We start from the raw sequence: 6,587 nt of genomic DNA, 5'->3' as shown, positions 1-6,587 counted from the left end.
CTCTGTAATCTCTGATATGCAATATGAATCCATTCGGAGTAATAATATGAGTATACATTTCCACATTTGAATACTTGTGTGCATCTATTATTGTCTACTGTGGTAGTACTTGTCTTGCAATCTTCATTCGAAGTTCACAAGAAGTTAATTAGGGGTTCGCCAAAGGATCGAAGGGACGCCAGACCATTGTTAGGTGAGGAAGCTGTGAGTTGAGGTCGCAGAGCGTGAAAGATCTAAGTAGGTTTGCACTAAGTTCACCACTGGTTCACCAGGAGTTGTTTTGCAAAGACAGATGAAGAGAGGCAGCAAGGCCAAGAGTCAGAGCAAGCTTGTGATAGAAGCCCATGCTGTAAAATTGGTATTAGAGAGTAGAATTTTTTCTCGGATGGTGAATTATGGTTTATTATATTTTATTAATATTTTGGTTTCCACAGATCATTGTAATTCAATTGTGTTCCATAAATATTTGGATTTATGGTTTATTATATTCTATTAACATTTTGGTTTCCACAAATAATTGTAATTCAATTATGTTTCACAAACATTTTGAAATCCAAATATTTCACAGATATACTTTTTATTTATGGTTTTCTAACTTAATGAATTTTCTCACTTTAATACTTCTTTTTGGCTCTAGTTATTTGTAAAGTAGAAGAAATATATTACAAGAGAACCATTAAACTTTAAGCAGCCCCATGCATGTACAACTTGCAACTTTACAACAAAGCCATGATTACTAATTTACGTGTAAATTTTTATTATGTTATCAATTTTTCCTTCTACTATTGTGTATAGAATAATGTTCAAAACATATAACAAGAGACATTATTGGCCCCTCCCTATTATAACTAGATGCTTTGCATGTTGGGGCATGCACCACTGAATCAAAACTAACTTTGGATCCAATATAAGCTTGCATGCAAAGAATTTAATACTTTGTAGTAGGTTGTTTATTACTTACCAATCAAAACATGATATGCCAACTACAAGAAAATAGTGATACACTCTTTTTGCTTGCCAACTATGCTAAAATTATTTTGTTAAAGGAAAAAAGATAACTTGGTTCAAGTATTTTATATTGAAATAATACCTAATAGAAAATGTCTTTGAACTTAGTGGATGCCTTAGAGCTTATTTTCTTGAAATCTACTTAGATGTAAAGGATTCATCATATTTTCAACTGATAGAAATATTTAAATCTACCAAAAGCCACAATTCTTACTTGAAAATGGTATATTCATAGAAGCTTCACAAGTATCATGTCTTCACAAAGAGTATCACTATAGTGAGTATTTATACCTTGGTAGACCTTACATCTCGAGGCATTAGCTTTTTAACAGTTGACGATTAAGTGGTTGGCACAATGGGATGTTATCCCCTCCACTCGGTTTCAAATCCAATAAGGGACATCTTTGGTCGGTTGTGCTAAGGCTTAAGGAGAATGCTGGACCACCCTTATGGAGTCTCAACTCTTGATAAGTCATAAATTCCTAGTATATCTAGCTTATAAGTTGTTGGATATACTCTAGGTTTGATCTTGGGCCTAGCCCAGATTACTACAATAGGTTACCAACTCACCATGGTTAAAAAAGAAAACAAAACATTGGACATTGTTTTTTTATTTAGATGTAGAGAGCCTTCAAAAAGTTGGATATGGATTCTTTCATTTTGAAGCCACATTGTATTTATGACTTAACTTATTTTGGCATTTGCATGAAATGTATGCATCGAGTGATCACTCTCCCAACAAGCCATGTGCTTTCTTCAAATACTAGATTTCCATAAAATAGCCAAAAAGTACCCCCACACACACACATCATGTTATTTTAACCATGTAAAAGTATAACACATGGTCATTCATGGGCCACTAAAGAAAACAATATAATTTGATGTTGTATGATTTCTACCACTTTTATCTAATCTTTGATAAATGAAATAGAAGGTGAACATTTAATAAATTAGATAAAATAAAGATAAAAAACTGATTTTTTTTTAATTATAATAATAGTAAACAAATAAGAATATTAATTATTATTTTCATTTAATGAATGAAACAATGTAATTTGAAGTTGTATGATTCCTACAATATTTAATTAATCTCTAGTAAATGAAATATACAATAAACATTTAATGAATTAAATAAAATAAAGAAATAGAGAAAACTATTTTTTGTCTTTTGTAAATTGAGGCTATATCATGGTCATGTTGAGAATACACCCGAATAAGGGCGGGAATTGAATTGATAATGAATGTACACGATCATCGTTTATCCAATACCTTGTAAACCTTACAAGCTTAAACTTTTGCTTGAGAAACCTCGATCCAGAGGCATCTAAGCCATCAAAATCATTGGGGACTGCATCCGACTTGAGCAAGGGGGCGTCACTCAATGAACCTCTGACATATCATGCCCATTCGTGTCATACTAAACAATACCTCTAACTATATATTGGAAAATACCACTAAAAATCACATTATTTAACCGCCTACCAATATGAACCCAATACACCTTCCAAATTTTAAAAATCCCTATTTTCACTATATATTGTAGGTATCAATTTTTTCATTAACATTTTTAATACTCATTTATATTTTTTCATTAACTTTTAGCTCCATTTTTTATACTTGCCAATATAAAAATACTTTACCCCCTACATATCCCCAAATATATTATGTCATTTTTTTCTCAAATATATATCCCCCAATATGAGACCAGGCGAGTGAAGCCCAGGTGGACTTGAGCCACACAAGCCCTTAACATGGCTAAATTTTTGCCCAAAGAGTTTCAAACCGGTGACTGACCTTCACATCATGAAGGAGAGAAAAATTAAAATTAAAAGAAAATGATAATCATATTAAAAGAATGAGAATACTCACTATTATTTTCATTTAATTTTATTTGCAATTTATTAAAACATATAAAAATATCATAAAATATAATTTGAATTTGCATGATTCATATGAATTTTAACTTATATGGCATAATCTAGCTAATTGACGAAATGGTTTTTTTTGGGCAAGATTGAGCAAGATTTGAACAAGATTGTGATTTAATATAGTTTCAAATTCACTTTTCAATGGGTAAATGGATTCCACACCCTAAAAAACCAAGAGTCATTCAAATTGGTAGATTAAACAACTTAAAATTACAATTTATGATTTTAAAATATCCAAAATTTTAGACAAAATTGACCAAAGAAAGTGCCACATTCGACACCCTAAAAAACCAAGGGGCACTCAACTTTGCAGATTAAACAACTTAAAATTAAAATTTATGATTCTTAAAAATCTCCAGAATTTTGGACAAAATTGACCAGAGAAAGTGCTTCAAAATGACCATTTCGTCTATTAATTAGACAACGTGGATATATATTCTTATTTAATTTGATTTGAAATTATTAAAATAATAAAAATAATCATAAAATATAATTTGAATTTATATGATTTTTATTATTTTTAACCAATGTCTAATAAATAAGATAAATAACAAAAACTAATTAAACCAAAATAAAATGTGAAATTAAAAAATATGACAATTATATTAGAAAAAAAGCAAGAGGAAAATTAAAAAATATGACAATCATATTAAAAAAAGTAATTATTGTAAATTGTAGTTTGAAAATATGTAGTTTGTCAAACTTACATTATTATGAGTCACAAAATTTCATAATTTCAAATTAAAATTCATTGTATATATTTATCCATACAATATTAAACATGTACATATGGGTTTATTGATTGAACTGAAAATATAGTTATGAATAATATTAAATTTATACATAAATGTGAGAACAATTCTTAAATATGTGAGTAAATATTATAAAAAACTTAACAAATTTAACGAAAATGGGAAAAATTTAATAGTAAAAATAAAAAAAATTTAATAGTAAAAATAAAAAATAAATAAAAAATAAATAAAACTTAATGATATAAAACTTTGCGTAGATTTATCTATTTATTTATATTCTATACTCCAACTTCAATGAAACTCACAATCTTACCCTAAATCTTATTGTCAATTCCAATCGAAAAAATCATTTCATTTATTAATCTTATATATATGATTAATATATATGTTAAAGTATTTGTTATTATATATATATAATATCATTAATATCTATTAATTAATTTGGAAATGAATATTAATTTAATTATTTTTCATAATATTTTAGTGCATTTATCTTAATTTATTAATTATGAGGTGGAAAATTTATGGATTAGAAAATGAATTATATATCTATAGGATTATCTGATCGAAATACTTGCATTGAAAAAATTTCAACAAAAAAATTAATATTAAAAATATTTTTTAAATCAAAATTTTAATTATTTAACAATTGAATCTATAAAAGTAATTTAATTTAATTTAATTTGAAAGATATATATTATTAATATTTATTTTATTTTTGGTTTGTTAATTTGTGCTAATTTTGATATGATTACAGATTTAATCTTTAGTTTGAGAAACTAGACCTAGTATGTACGCTGTCAAAATCAACCATTAACATTTACAACTTATGACCTTAATACTACATAGTGCACTAAAAAAAATACATTTTATGTCACCATCTACTTATTACACTTTATGTCAATTTCTATTCTAAATCAGTTTGCTATGGATACTTAATTTTTAATAATGAAAATTATATAATTAATTATAACAATGAAGAGTTTAAAATAATTATAAAATAAATTAATTATATTTTTTTATTAAAAACAATATAATAAAATATTAAAAACCCAAATTATATAGGTTAACCCACTACTTAATAGGAATTTTATTAACATTTCGAATAAAGAAATAAAATATATTTAAAATTAAAATAGTTGATAAAAGTCAATTTTCGCATTCCAAAATAGTGAAATTTTGATTATTCGTCAAAATAAACTTTTGTTTAGTGTTAGAAAATTTAAACAACTTTAATATTTTAAATTAAAATAGTTGATAAAAGTCAATTTTCGCATCCCAAAATAGTGAAGTTTTGATTATTCGTCAAAATAACCTTTTGTGTTTAGTGTTAGAAAATTTAAACAACTTTAATATTTTAAATTAAAATACTTGATAAAATATTCGTCAAAATAACCTTTTGTTTAGTGTTAGAAAATTTAAACAACTTTAATATTCCTTGCAGAGTTAAAGACAAGTGTCACTTAATTTAAATATCATTATTTGGAGTAGGAGTTGATATAGCTAATTGGAGCCTCAGTGGTTGACAGGTTTTGTGTTGATAAATTAAAGCTTTAAAAAAAATATAAAAGTGAAAATATTGTGTTAAAATGGTGTTTTTAGTGAGAACTCTATTTAATTGGATGTAATGAATCTTTATAATTTTATTTTTTTGATAGTGGTGTTTGGTTCAAATTGATATGGAGAAACTTAGTTTCAACTAAATGAGATGTAAATTTTAAGAATCTTGTTTTGCATAAACATTTGTCTCTTACAAAGTTCATGAGCATTGTACATGATTATTATAGAGTTGAATGCAATTATGTTTGTGGGGATATGGAGCAAAACTTCTAATGTTATCTCTCAAATAGTATCTTATTTCAAACAATTAGAATTGTGAAGATCTATAATTTGTTATTTAGTATTAAATTAATTTTTAAATTAAATTGTAAAGACAAGTTAATTAATGTTTATGCATAATACAACAGTAAACATGTAGAGATAGATTTATGTAGAGATAGATTTATTTATTGAATTGAAGATATGGGTATGGTGTACATATAGATGTCACGATAATTCCGAAATATGTAAGTAAATATAACAAACTTAATGAAAATGGAAAAATTTAAACTTGTACATATAGATGTGAAAATAATTCCCAAATATATGAATATGTATCATAAAAAGCTTAACAAACATAATGAAAATGAAAAGATTTTAATTAAAAAAAAAAAATTAAATAAAACTTAATGATATAGAAAATTAAGTTAGTTTATTTATTTATTTCTATTTTATACTCCATTAATTCAATGTTAAAACGTCCCAATCTTACCCCAAATAGTATTGTCGATTCCGACCAACCAATAAAAAAAAAACATTAATTTTATATATGTTAAAGTATTCCTCCATATTCGTTAATATATATATATATAGATTTTTAATTTCATTAATGCCTATTAATTAATTTAGAAATTAATATTAATTTAATTACTTTTCATAATATGTGCATGGATTTATCTTAATTTATATAATTATCTTGGAAAATTTATCCATTAAAAATTGAATTATATATATAGGTTTATCTAATCAATCAAAATACTAACATTGAAAAATTTTCACTAAAAAATTAATATCAAAATTATTTTCTAAATCAAAATTTTAATTTTTTAATAATTAAATTTATAAAAGTATTTTAATTTAATTTAATTTGAAAGATATATATTATCAATTTTTAATTTTTATTTTTGGTTTGTTAAGTTGTGCGAGTTCTTATATGATTACATGGTTAATTTTTAGTTTAAGGAAGTGAGACCCAAGGGTATGTAAGCTGTCAAAATCAACCATTAACATGATCTTAACACCACATAGTGCCTTAAAAAATACACCTTATGTCACCATCTATTCTAAACTAGGGTGCCTA

This window comes from Pinus tabuliformis, chromosome 3_1, assembly GCF_031772625.1.
Source record: "Pinus tabuliformis cultivar Carrire ecotype Pingquan chromosome 3_1, CPIR1, whole genome shotgun sequence".
NCBI lineage: Eukaryota > Viridiplantae > Streptophyta > Pinopsida > Pinales > Pinaceae > Pinus > Pinus tabuliformis.
Note: the sequence above shows the minus strand (reverse complement) of the source record.